The 14,933-nt window shown below is 37.1% G+C and overlaps 1 pseudogene; it reads right to left on the bottom strand.

The window, feature by feature from the left end:
• Positions 1-254: 254 nt before the first annotated feature.
• Positions 255-14,933, bottom strand: part of LOC105719917 (acyl-CoA dehydrogenase family member 11-like) — a 73,053-nt pseudogene continuing 58,374 nt past the window's right edge.

A 14,933-nucleotide genomic window follows, 5' to 3' on the forward strand; every position in this document is an offset into this window, starting at 1 on the left:
AGAACTCCTGGCCTTAAGGAGGCATTAGATTGAATGACAACAGCTGCAGCATTTCTTATTAAACTTAACCCTTGAAATAATAAAACCCACCGATCAAAATAGATGCTAAAATCTTTACCACATATGAATAATTAACCCTGTGCTCAAACTGCTGCAAAAATATGAGATTCAAATGTTGGAGCCAGTGAAGTTTATATAAAGGAGAGTTTCTGCCTGTGGGATGTGGCAGTGCCATTCTCCTTACATCTTGGCTGTCAGCCTTTGGCTTGGTCCTGCAGCTCCATTGTTGCAATTGCTGAAAGGTGAACTTCGTCAGGTTCATCTGCTAAATGCAAAGCTTGGGTTAAAGCATACATGTTGGGCAGAGGGTAATCCTGGGAAACACCAGCACCTCCATACACCTAGATGGCTCGGTCAATGATTTTGCAGGCAGCCTGTGGGGCAGCCACTTTAATCACTGCAATCTACTTCCTAGTGCCAGCACTGCCCAGAGTGTCTATGCTGTGAGTGGCTTTCAGAGTCAACAAGCAGATCTTCTCAATGGCAATGCAGCTTTCAGCAATCCAGTGAACCACAACCTCATGAGCAAACAACTTCTTCTTAAAGGCTACCCTTTGTGTTGCCTGCTCACACATGATCTGCAAAGTGCACTCCGCCAAACCTATTGTTCTCATACAATGGTGGATTCTGCCAGGTCCAAGGCGGCCTTGGGAAATTTCAAATCCCCTACCTTCACCTTGTATTAGATTTGTGGCAGGAACTCGCAGTTGATTAAAATGGATCGTATAATGTCCTCCATGAAAATTATCTGTGTAGACAAAAACTGACAAAGGTCTTATTAATTCTACTCTAGGTGTGTTCATGGGAACAAGAATCAGGCTGTGCTTTTTGTGTCTGGAGACAGAAGTATTTTGAGTTCTTCTCAAAACAATTGCAGTTTTGCACTTGGGAATCCCAGCTTCACTACTCCACCATTTCTTGCCATTAATTACATAGCTATCTCCATCTCATTGGATGCTGTATTCAATATTTGTAGCATCACTTGAAGCTACATCAGGTTCTGTCATACAAAAGCAGGAGGTCATGTCCCCTTGAAGAAGAGGCTCAAGCCATTGTTTCCTGTTCCTCACTTCCATACAGGTGCAGAACCTCCATGTTCCCTGTGTCTGGTGCTTGGCAGTTAAAGACATTTGGAGCAAAAAAGCATTTTCCTGTTTCTTCAGCAATCAAGGCATAGTCCACCTGGCTGAGACCACTGACAGGTGGCAAAACAAGTTCCAGAGACACTCTGCTTTGGCCATTTCCTTGAGTTTATCAATCACTAAATGTTTTCCCCACTTGTCCGCTGAATTTTTGTTTTGAATGTAGAACTCAATTACCTCACTGTAGAGGAAAAAAATGAGGCCACGCAGGAACACCTAATACCCTGCCTATCATGGTTTTTGACATGCCTTTCCCATTGAGCTTAATTATTTCTAGCTTTGATTTAAGGTGAGAGATGTGCAACTCTCCCTTTCACTTGAACACTTAGGGGCTATTGTAGGGTTATTAATCAGCCTAATTTCAGTAGTATTATGTTCCAGGGAATAGAGAAGTCTGAGGAGAAGGAGATAGATAGAGGAACAGCCAGTAAGTGAAACAGTCAGAATACACACAACATTTATTAAGTTCCTCATCTTATATGGACATCATTCATAGCTCCCACAAACAACTGTAATAGTATCAACAAAGATTGCTGCTCACAGGTCACCATAACAGACATAATAATAATGAAAATGTTGCAATTATTGTGAGAATTACCACAATGTGACATACAGACAGGAAGTGAGCACATGTTGAAAAAATGGCACTCATCGGCTTGGCTTAATGCTGAGTTGCCATAAGCCTTCAATTTGTAAAAAAAAACTCTATATCTGTGAAATGCAATGAAAAGAGGTATGCCTGTAAATTAGAGCTGATATGATCTGTTTAGACTAAATAAATTTATGCATATTGAAATTCTTTTCTAATTTTCTACATTTGTCTACATAAAATGTAGTGTACTAAATTTGTTTAATTGACTAATTACTATTGCATTATCTTCAGCCTTTGTCTTTTTCCCTCTTTTATTTGGTGAATTATTTTACTCCTTCCATTATTTTATCTGTTAATTTGATTTTGTTTTCTAGTCAGGTGTTCACTCAGTTAACAATATCATATCTTTCTTATGTATTTTTGGTCATTTTACTATCTACACGTTAGCTGGATAATACAAAGTTGAAGACTTTTCACACTTTCTGAAGCTTTCATTGCTTCTCTTAACTTTCACATAGTTTAATTTTGACTCACCTATTATTAGTTTCTGTAGAGTCTTATAAAAGAACAACACCAATGCATCTGTGGCATAGTTTTCTTTATTGCTGGGACATAATATGCTCAGTAGTAGATTGACTTTGTTTTAGTAACTACCAGCAGAAGTTCTACAAAACTACATAATTTAAAAAACTTTTAAGCATTGAAATCTGTGGACATGTTGATCTTGTGACATCACACAACATTTACATATTAAGGTCTCATTAAAGATTTTGTTCAAATATGTTTCTAAGCCTCTTATGGGCTTTATATCAGCCCATATTTGTAAAATATTGTAAAAAATTTGTAAAATATTGTAAAAAATTGTCAAATTGCAAAATTTGAATTTTGCAAATTTTTGCATTTGATAGAAGGCAAAGAATTTAGAAAGAAGAACCACAGAAGAAATAATTGCTTTAAGTTTCTGGATTAGGCAGAAAATGTGTTCATAGTGGCTCTGGTTTTTGTAAATTTAGAACAAATTAAAGAACTAGTAATGTAGTTAATTAATTATGCTGTGAGAGAACATTTCTCATTAATTTTTCTGTAACTCAGAAGTTCACACTAAAGTTGGTAGCTATGCAGCCCTGCAAAGCCCATTTCTTTTATATTGCCTGCTACTTGTTGGCGTGCTTATCTCTGCTTGGTCAAAAGAGCATCAAGCTGAGTCTTTAGGAGGAAAACGCCAATAGTGTTTAATTAGATAGGTAAACTTCCATGTTTGATCGTACGGCTGGAAAGTTTAATAGTGAATTAAATACATTAGATACATTATCATTGCCCATCTGTTTGCAACCAAACATAACATAGAGAACACTCTCCTAGCTCCTTTACCTCACTGATCAAGGTCAGAAAATGTTTGAATGGAAGCACCACAAAGGCTTTTCTGTGAGAGAATTGATTACATATGAAAGGGTAAATTCTGGTTCTGTTCTTGCTAGTTTATTTTATAGTCTTCAACTTCCTATGGGAGAATACAAGTCACTCGAAGGAAAGAAGGATTGAGGAGGAGGTGAGGAACTGCCGCTAGAGGAGAGGGCACAAGGGATCCTCTTCCAAGGACATGACGTTGGAGCTAGGTCTTGAAGAATAAGTTCTTTAAGGGTAGAATGAATGTTTTAGGGAGAGGGTGCAGTGTGTACAAGGGCAGAAATCATCAGGGCAGGGCGTGTGATGCTTGTGTGCATGCACATGTATGAGTGTAGGGAACAGGAGAGCTGGAAAGGCAGGTCAGCAATGAAATAAGAAAGGTCTTTTTATCTGTGCAGAGCAACTTGTACATTGACCTAAGCCCGTGGTTTCAGACAGTGCTCCAAGAGCCCTTTCAGGCATCTATGTGGTAATGGGAGGGAATTGGGGCTTTGAAATCCTTATCTCCCTTTCAGCCAGGGTTAATATACATATTGTATAAATTTTGTTTCTTCCTGTCCTCTGTGGTAAACAAAGTGTTTTGAGCTTTCATATTTACCTTTGATGGTTATGTCTTTGTTCTTAGTTCTGGGATGTTTTAATTTTTGTCATGTGGTCATTAAAATCACGTGTTGTCTTAGTCTATGACTCGCTTGTACCACCTTTACTTTGCTACTTCTCATTCTTCTCTCCTAATAAAATAATTTGTGATCGAATAATCAGAATCATTCCTGGGGAGGCTCTAGTCCTTTTGGCCTATCTTCCTGTTTAGGATGGCATGCCATAGGCTTATATCAAGCCATCTAGTTCAACCTTTCCCTTGATGGTTATTGTAAGCCTCTGTGTGACATGGCCCTTCAACCCTTGGATTCATGTCACTTTTGCTTCACCAACCCATTCATTTTTTGACCTTAAGTCTCTAAATACTTTCTTGACCTTGATGCTCAAACTACGAAGACCAGTCCCATGCTTTGTTTGCACTGAATGAGAGACAAGAGCTATAGAGGTCCTCACTACAACTGTGTCTATTTTGTGTCCTGTCTCAGTAGTGCATTCTAGAATGGACTCAGGAATGTTACAATATCATCACAGTACTTTTCATTTCTTTCCTTCCACAATTTTTTAGTAAAATATTATTCTCTGGTAATTTACTTCTATTGCACTTACCTTATACCTGGCCAGTGAGTTTTTTTGTTTGCTTGTTTATTTTTTTAATAGGGTAACTGATTTTATTGTTATATTTGAAATATAGGCTTATCCTAGCAATGATCAATAATACCTATCTTGTCATAGTCATTAGCCTATATTACAAATGTAAGCTTGATTATTTCAAGTTCAATCTTGATGTTCAGAACTATATACATAGTTCTGTAGCTATGTTAACTTCAGCAACTGTAAGTAGCATCTATGTTCTTTAAAATTGTTTCCTCATGGTGATTGTTAGATACATACTCTCTAGTTAGATTTTCTGGTAGACTGATGTGAGAGATGTGTCAGGCAGGGTAGAATTTTCAGGATTTCTCAGTAGATGCAGAAATGATTTTCTACTCTATGTGCGAAGTTAAGGATTCATAATGTAAAAGCTCAGTTGAGAGGCCTCTTTTAAAAAGAGTGGCAGAAAATATGAGGAAAACATGGGAAAGTTTAGTCTTGCACACCCTTGGGGGTTTGGCAAGCTTCACATGTGATAAAACTTGACTAAATTTTCTCCACTGTGGATCACAGTTGAGGACCCCACCAGACTGAGGTACACAATTGTATCATCCTTTGTAAAACAAAACTAAAACTGTAATGAATGTATTTGAAGAGAAATAAATATGAAAGAAATGAGTGTAGTATTACTTGATAATTTTGGTATGGAGTTAGGCAATTTGCTTTTGCTTATACAAGTAGGTTCAATTAGAGCAGTTCTGCTGCAGATGACCATTAATTACTATTTAATTTATTGGTAGTTAAAAAACCCAATTTATTTGAGCAAGTAGAATTATTTAGATTATTCTTGATAAATACTAGTTCAGTATTATAATTAATGCTTTTGAAGATCATGACCAGTTTATCCTTAGAAATAGATGCTATCTCAGCAGATGCTTTTCTTCTCTTCTTTCCTCCTTGTTGCGATGATTTAAATGTTAGTGCTCACATGCACAGAATGTTCACTCTCATGACTTCATTGCTCTTGATTTTATTCTAAGCAGTGATGTTGGCCCTTTTTAAAATCATTCTTTGAGGTTATTTGTTCATTTCTAGTGTTATTGGGGAATGAATGAAATAGATTTCTTTAGTTCAACTGTTATGATTTCTTATATTTTAACATTACCTTCTCCATCCACCAAGAAAAATGGATGGAAACCTTCCATAGTAGGTGAGCTCTGCTATGATTTTCATCAGGTGAAAGCATGACAAAACCTTCTGATGGGACTGAAAAGAAATATATAAATAAAAACGTAACTGCTGCTTGAGCTCTTCCTGCAGATGGCACTGGTGTTACTTGGATAAAGAACATTTTTGTGCTTAGCAGCTTATAGTTCATTGTTCACACTGGAAAGGCTCATACATACTGGGAAACTAAGTAGATGTTTTGTAATAAGTACTCACTTATCTGTGCATGATTGAACCCCAGCATGGTTCAACTAGTCCTTTTGGAGGTCTGCTTTTCAATTAATGCCTTCACATGGACAATAAAATCTGATGCAGTACTCTTTTTGACTAGGGAAGAGACCTGCCACTGAAATCATATGAAAAAGTAAAGCTCCAGGACCATTCTCCCAGTTGCATCTGCTTGAAAAATCCAGCCTAGTCTGAGAATGCATAAATATTACAGGGGTTTGGAGGGAGATATCATGATTTTTTAAAGTGAAAAACATGTTATTCTGCTAAAATCCTGGGGAGATTTATTCTGATAACCTTAAAAGTGAATTTCAAAAGATTTATTGAATACTTATATGAGACAATGCATTGTGCCAGATTGCTACGAAAAGTTCAAAGATTAAAAACAGAAAACAAACATGATCTGTATCTCCTCAGATCTCTCAAGCTAATTGCAAAAACAGACATATGCATAAACATGTGAGATGCATGTTGGTTTGGTAAGTGTTACAAAAATTACCAGTAAGATGTTATTGGAGTAAGGGAGGGGTATCAAAGCAGACTTGAGATGGGCTGTGAAGGAAGGGAATATTCAGTGGAATATGAAGTGGGGAAGAGACAAAGTAGAATTTCCAATAAGGAAACTGTATGAGCAAAGCTGTAGTAGAGAACAGTCTTCTGTTTGGGTTTAATGATTTATTTAAGGACTGATGCACTCAAGGCTAACCTGTAAGTTGCTCTAAAATATGACTGTATACCACTTTCTAATTTTGGGCCCTTGGGCATGTTAGTTAACCTCACTGTGCCTGTATTTCCTCATTTCTAATGGAGGGTAGTGAGACTACCTCCCTGTAAAGGTTTCTGAGAGGATTGAATGAACTAGCATATATATAGTGCCTGACCATAGTAACAAATATTACTGTTATTATAAAAATAAATATTAGATGGGCATATTTTATGCCAATCATTCTACAAGGAGAATTCTATCAGGAGACTAATAATTAGGTATCAACACAATTGTACAAATAAAAATATTTAGTTTAGGCAAATTAACTTGCTAAAGATGATACAGAATAGATTGGTACTTAGGCCAAGTCTATCCTGTTTTTTGCTTCACTGTTCATCTCTTATATAATTAAGTTGATTGTAATCAGTCTGTGTGGTGAGTGGGTGGCAAGAAGCTACAGTGACTTAAAGATAATAGGGGCCCAGAGCAGGAGACTTCTGATGCTTGGTCAAGGGTTTAATCTTTATTTGTTAAGAAATAGAAAATTACTTATAGGTTATCATGAACACCACCTGTCTCCTGTGGCAAAGAGTGAAAGATAGTTGTGACCCAGAGAAGACAATTGATAGGTGTGATTGAAGGCTAACTAAAAAAATTCAAATATTAACTGAGGAGTTCTTTTAGTATAGAGGAGGGAACACAGTAGTAGTTTGAAGAATTATAGTCGTCTACAAAGGAGAGAAAAAAGAAACAGACGGAGGAAAAGAGAAAGCAATAGGATATTTTGGGATGGGCACAGACGATGGCTGAGTGAACTCAAAGGAGTGATTAGCGGTGACAAGTGCAGAAAAGAAGTTGAATAGAATGTGGACCACTGTCAGAAGAGTGTCAGTGGAGGAGTGGGAATAGACACTGTGGTAGTAGGTTGAAGAGTGACTGTGAGGGGTGTTGTGCGAGAGGGAATTTAGACTGTTTCTTTGAGGAGTTGACATTCTTCATTATGAAGAGAGAGAAGAGAGGCAGCCCTAAAGGTGTCATCATAATCATTTTTATTGTGTGTATATGCACATGTTTTTCTCTTAGGGATGGAAGTGCATTGATAGTTATTGAGGAAGCTGCCAATAGAGCTGAAGCCAGAGAAAGAGACGTGAGTGATGGTCAGGGAGATGATAATAGTGAGTGGAGTTAGGGGCTAAAAGTGATTAGTCATCCAGTGCCATGAAGATTGAAAAGTAGGAAAGTGACGTGAGTATAAGATTGTGGTTGTACAGTATTCAAGGAGCACATTTTTGCTTTACAGAAAAAAATAGTATGGCCAGAGGCTATTAAATACACTCTAAATTCTCATATATGACACATAAATCCCTTAACTAATTCCTCAGTTTTAATCTCCTACTCCTCCAATGTGCTACACCACCATTTTAGAACTGTTACCAAATGCTATTCATATCGTGTGTTTTGCCGTATGATGCCCTCTATAGTAAAAGGTTTTTTTTTTTTTTTCCAGATCCTCTATGGTTCAAGTATAGTTTAATATCTCTCTTCTGTGGTCCACTGGGTCTTGAATTCTATAAATCCTTTCCGAGTAGACGTCATTAGATTGAGAGCACCTTAACAAAGACCACTTTCTGACATACTTTTATATTCTTACCACTTAGCACACAGTCGTTGTCCAGTAAAATTTGTTGAATCTAATTTCATTTTCCAAAGTAAGACTTTTTTGTGTTTTTAAGTTTTTGCAGCAATTTAAGATTACTCCAGTTTACATACTTTCCATTCATAAAGCTGAATTAGAAGCAGAATTGATTTTAAAACTGGTAGAAATGATACTTTACTTGCTAAATCACCCTCTTAAATGCACACTACCTTTGCTAGTTTGATTTGGTGTGTGTGTCTGTGTATGTGTGTGTGAATTATGGGTCACCAACAAGTGTTCAATATATTAAGGGTAGAATTTTAGTTTTAATTTTTGAATCTACAACAAAGTCTTGCTAGACTCATGATCTATAAATGCCTGATAAACAACTAGTAAACTTTTATGTTTATACTCTATTATGTACTATGTATGGGTCCAGTATCTTCTTGGAGGATTCATTTTATATCCCTGTGTCTTAGTTACTTCTTGGTGAAATGACTTCTTCCACTGGCTTCTACACAGATATAGTTCAGAATTAAGGAGGCTATATTTGATTAATAATTTTTGCTCATAGAAGAAAAGCACTACATAGATGATTTTTCAACCAGGGATAAGAACTTAGGTTCTTGGTCATAAGCTGGCCTATTCAGTGGATGAGTAAAATGTGTAACATAATCTGTCCAACCATCTTCGTATGCAAAGTTTAGTAATAAATCATAGAGGATTTTGCTTTTATTTAAATGAGCATAGACCTATTGCCTTTGTTCTTTAAAAGTTCAGTTCTCTATGAGAACAGAAATGTCAAAAAAGAAAAAAGGAAAAAAAAAAAGTTCAGTTCTCTTTTATTTAGAACACTTTTTATTTGCAACTTTCTTCTTCCATAGTTTGCTATACTTCTCATCTCAGTCCAAGATATTACTCCCTGATTTCTTTCTTTTTTGTTTTTTTAGCCCACAGGGTTTCTCACCACCTGCAGTGCAAACACTGTCAGAGTGTATTGATGGCTTTCATATTATATGTTGACAATGCTACTACTCAGGAGTGGAAATGTGGTCAAAAAGACAGATATGACTGTCCATCTTTCCAGAGAATAGTTCTGTGGTAAGAAACATTCACATTTTTTGTTTTAGCTCCCAAGGTTACTTTGGTGTGTACATCTTACTTTTTATTTTCCAAACATATTGTTGCTAAGTTTCTGAAAGTTTTGTTTAACATCATATCCTAGGGTTTTTGCTTCTGTGAGTTTTGCTTAGCATGCATACAAAGAATTATGGTGTTGACATTCTCTTATTTAGAATATTTTATCCAGGGCCCATTGTACTGTGTAATTTAATTTTAAATAATAAATTGAATACAAATGGAAATAGTGTGCTGCCTTTCAAAACATACTTCCTAATCTAGCCCTTTTCTTGAGATTGTTGAGAGGACACTGTTACAGAAGCATTACCTCATTTACTGACCTATGTTTGAATGTGCTTTTGAATGGCAATGACTCAAGATAGTGGGTATTTACATTGTATTTTAAGTCTTTCAGAAATTAAAAAATTCAATGTATTTTTTATATTTTGAGACAGGTCCTCCTTTGTCACTCAGGCTGGAGTGCAATGGTGAACACTGTAGCCTTGACCTCCCAGGCTCAAGTACTCCTCTCGCCTTAGGTGTGCCACTGCACCTCGCTAATTAAAAAAAAAACTTTTTTGTAGAGATGGGGTTTTGCCAAGTTGCCCAGATTGGTCTCAAACTCCTGAGCTCAAGCAGTCCACCTACCTTGGCCCCTCAAAGTGCTGAGATTACAGGTGTGAGCCACTGTGCCTGGCCTAGAATATGATATTCTATAAAATTCCTCTCATGATGTTACATATGAACCAATTTTGTAATTGATGAATATTGATAAAATTACTGTTTCATTTAGACTCGACGTTATAATCAAGAAGAATAGACTAAATTGAGTAAAAACGAATAAAATAGAAGCATATAGTTTGAGGAGGATGAAGGAGAATCTGTTTTTAACCCATGGTGGGAATGGTTATAAGTTTAGACACAAAATGTAGAATATTTAGTAGAGGAGATTGATCGATGTGATCATATCCAACTTAAAAACTTTTACTTAAATTTGATACTATAAAGTCAAGTTAAGGAGTACAATGGAAAATGTTTACAACCTCTTTATTTATTCATATGCTTATTCATTCTTTCCATAAACATTTATTAAGCACATACTATGTACCATGTGCTCTTTTAGGCCCTAGGGTCTAGTAGTGAGCAAAACAGATAAAAATCTCTGCTTTCATAAAGATTACAGTGGATTAGTATGCAGAAGATATTTAAAAAACTCCTTCAAATTAAAAAAAAAAAGCAAAAGCTCAATAGGAAAATTCGCAGAGAAAATGGTCAGGTAATTAAAAAAAGAGAACGTACAAATGGCCAATAAATATTGTTTCTCTTTTAAAACTTCAGTAGTAACTGGAAGATGCAAATTAAAATGAGATAGCAAATTTTTCTCAAAAATTAAGGAAAAGACTACCATTGCCATGTGATCACACAGCAAAAAGGCCCTCAATAGATGCCAATGCCTTGATCTTGAACTCTCCAGACTTCAGAAATATGAAACAATAAATTTCCATTCATTATAAATTACCTAGTCTCAGGTATTCTGTTATAATGGCACAAAATGGACTAAAACAAACTATTAGCTTGTGCCGCCATAACAAAATACCACCAACTGGGTGGCTTAAACAAGAGAAATTTATTTTTCACAGTAGTGGAGGCTGAAAGTCTCAGGCCAGGGTGCCAGTGCTGGTATAGGACAGGTGATAGCGATGATATAGGATAATGGGTAGTTTCAAGCACTTAGGTGAGCATGTAAATTGAGATAGTCTTTCAGGAGACAATGTGATAGAACTTTCCATTCTGAAACTCCTTTCTTAGGCATATATCTGCTACAGACTGAATGTGTGTCCCTAAAATTCATATGTTAAAACCCTAATCCCCAATGTGATGGTATTTGGAGATGGTGCTTTTGAGAATTAATTAGGTTTGAATTAGGTCATGAGAGTGGGAACCTCATGATGGGATTAGATATCTGCAAGCCAGGGTAGAGGTCCCTTACCAAGAACCCAACCATGCTGTCACCCTGATCTTGGACTTCCAGTCTCCAGAACTGTGAAAAATAATTTTCTCTTGTTTAAGCCACCCAGTTTGTGGTATTTTGTGATGGCAGCTCAAGTTAATACAACTTCTGTCTTAGTTCATTTTGTGCTGCTGTAACAGAGACTGGGTAATTTATAATGAATGAAAATTTATTCATTCACAGTTCTGGAGGCTGAGAAGTCTAAGATCAAGGCACAGGCATCTGGTGGGGTTCTTTTTGCTGTCATCACATGACAAAATGTGGAAGAGCAAGAACACACGAGAGCAAACCCACTCAGGAGGGCCCTTTTTATAATGGCATTAATCAATTCATGGGGGAAGAGCCCTCATAATCTAAACACCTCTAATTAGGCCCCACCTCCCAGCACTATTGCATTGGAGATTAAATTTCCAACAGGTGAATTCTGGGGCACACATTCAAAACACAGCATTTGCCCAGGTACCCAAAATTCATATTCTTCTTATACAAAAAAATCCATTAATTCCTTCCCAACGGCCCTAAAAGTTTCAATGTCTTTTAGCACCAACTTTAAAATGTAAGCCCAAAGTCTCAAATCTAAGCATTGTATGACTGAGACCGGTACAATTCATCCTGATGCAAATTATCTTCTGGTTGTAAACCTGTGAAATCAAAACAAGTTATGTGCTTTCAAAATACAATGGTGAGACAGGCCTAGGACATATTTTTGCATTCCAAATGGAGAAATAGGCAAGAAGAAGGCAGTAACAGGTTCCAAACAAGTTCAAAAACCAATAGGGTAGACAATCCTAAATCCTAAGGCTTAAACTTTGACTTTGTGTCCTGTCTTCTAGGCACATTAAAACAGGAGTTGGGCCCCCAAGGCCTCAGGCAGCTCTAACCCTGTAGCTTTGCTGAACTCATCTCACTTAGCATCTCTCATGGGTTGGAGTCTCATGCCTGCACTTCTCCCAGGCTGATGTGGCATGCTAGTGGCTCTACAGTTCAAAGGCTTAGGAATGGCCCTGCTCTCATGGCTCTATAAGGCATTACCTTAGTCGGGACTCTTTGTGGTGGCTCTGCCCAAGCAGCAGGACTCTGCAGCATCCTTTGAAATCTAGGTGGAGGCATCCATGCCTTCATAGGGCCAGAGTTACACCTGGGCCTGCTTGAGCTACAGTTGAGGTAGGGGGCTGAGGATAGCAGCACCAGAGGCCTGAGACAGCTCTGGGTAATGAACCCCAAATTCTTAAGGGTTTCCTAGGTCTTTCCCTCAAAACCTTTCTTCCCTCAAGGCCGTTGCACTTTGAGCCTATGATGGGAGTGGCAGCCTTGAAAATCTCTGAAATGCTTTTAGGATAATTCTCCCATTGTCTTGATAAATGGCCCAGGGCTTTCTTCTATCCATGGTAATCTCCTTACCAAACACTCACTGCTCACACCCTTGATTTTCTCTTCTAAACATGCCTTTTCATTGTTTACATGTCTGTGTTTGGGATTTTCCAAATCCCTATGTTCTGCCCTTTTAATTGTTAATTCCATCTTTAAATTATTTGTTTACTCACATTTTACTATATGCAGTAAAGAGAAGCCACAGAGTCCCTTCCATATTTGCTGCTTAAAGATTTCTTCTGCCAGATATCCTAGTTCCATTCTCTTAAATTCTGCCTTCCATAAAGCCCATGGCATGGATATAATTCAGCCAAGTGCTTTGCCAGTTTATAACAAGGACGACCTTCAGTTTCTAATACTTTCTTCCTTCTTTCTATTCAAGGCCTCACCGGAATGGCCCCTACTGTCCACATTTCTACCAATATTCTATTTATAATTCTGTTTATAACCACTTAAGTAATTTTTAAGACATTTTATACTTTTCCTATATTTCTCCTCTTCTTCTAAAACCTCACCAGAATTACCATTATTGCTATGTTCATGGTAATATAGGCATTTTCTAGCCTGCTTCTTTAAATTCTTCCAGCCTTTATCCATTATATGTAGTTCCATAGCTGCTTCCACATTTTCAAGTATTTATTAAAGCAACACTCCACTTCTCTGGTACCAGTTTCTGTCTTAGTCTGTTTTGCGCTGCTGTAACAGGATACCTGAGACTGGGCAAGTTATGATGAAAAGACATTTACTGGCTCCAATTTTGGGGGCTAGAAATAGAAATCGAGGCACCAGTGTGTATCTGACAAGAACTTTCTTGTGACATCATCACATGGTGGAAAGCAAAAGGGCAAGAGTGCAAGAGAGCTAACGTGCATGCCGGGCTTAATACCTAGGTGATGAGTTGATAGGTGCATCGAACCATGATGGCACATGTTTACCTATGTAACAAACCTGCACATCCTGCACATGTATCCCAGAACTTAAAAATAATAGTAATGAAAAGGAGTGAGCCCATCGCCACAAGCCCTTTTTATAATTACATTAATCTATTCATGAAGGCAGAGCCCTCATTAACCAGACACTTCCCCTAGGCCCCACCTCTCAACACTGCCTCATTGAAGATCAAGTTTTTAACATATGAACTCTGGGGGACACATTAAAACTAGAGCAGTATCTTAGAAAATATAGTGCACAGTCATGTTCATTGGATTTTTGTAGCATTTTTTTTCAATGGCAAAAATGAAGGTTATCCAAACATCTACTAGGGGTAAATGGTAAAATAAAGCATGGCATAATCACACTTGGAAGATTATAGCAAAGCTTTTATTTATTCATTCATTTTTAATATTTCAGCATTTATTTTAGATACAGGGGGTACATTCATAAAATTTTTACATGAGTGTATTGAAGCCAGGTGGTGAGCATAGTCCCCAACAGGTAGTTTTTTTTTTTTTTAAACCCACAGCTTCCTCCCTCTTCCTCTCTCTAGGAGTTCACATTGTCTAATGTTCCCCCTGTTTATGTATATGTGTGCTTAATGTTTAGCTTACGTTTATAAGTGAGAGCATGTGACATTTGGTTTTCTATTCCTGTGCTAATTTTCTTAGGATTATAGCCTTGAGCTCCATCCATGTTGCTAAAAAGGACATGAATTTCCTTATTTTTTAATGGCTGTGTAGTATTCCTAAGTGTATGTTTACCACATTTTCTTTATCCAATTCACCATTGATGGATGCCTAGGTTGATTCCATGTCTTCGCTATTGTGAATAGCCTGGTGATAAACATATGAGTGTGTGTGTCTTTTGGTATAATGATGTGTATTCCCTTGTGTATATACCCGGTAATGGGACTGCTGGTCTTATGTTAGTTATAAGTTTTTGAGAAATCTCCAAACTACTTTCCACAGTAGCTGAATGAATTTACATTTCCACCAACAGCATATAAGTGTTCCTTTTTCTCTGCAGGCTTATGGGCATCTGTTGTGTTTTGACTTTTTAATAATAGACATTCTGTTTGGTGTGAGATGGTATCTTACTGTTTTTTTGATTTGTATTTCTCTGTTTCGTGATGAGCATTTTTGAAACATTGGTTGACTGCTGATATGTCTTCTTTTGATAAGTATTTGTTCACATGTTTTGCCCATTTTTAATGGGGTTATTTGTGTTTTGCTTGTTGATTAGTTTAAGTTCTCTATAGATTCTGGATAGTGGACCTTTGTCAGATGCATAGTTTGTGATTTTTTTCC

The sequence above is a fragment of the Aotus nancymaae genome, unplaced genomic scaffold (genome assembly GCF_030222135.1).
Source record: "Aotus nancymaae isolate 86718 unplaced genomic scaffold, 86718_ANA_hifiasm-v0.15.2.pri h1tg000062l, whole genome shotgun sequence".
Lineage (NCBI taxonomy): Eukaryota > Metazoa > Chordata > Mammalia > Primates > Aotidae > Aotus > Aotus nancymaae.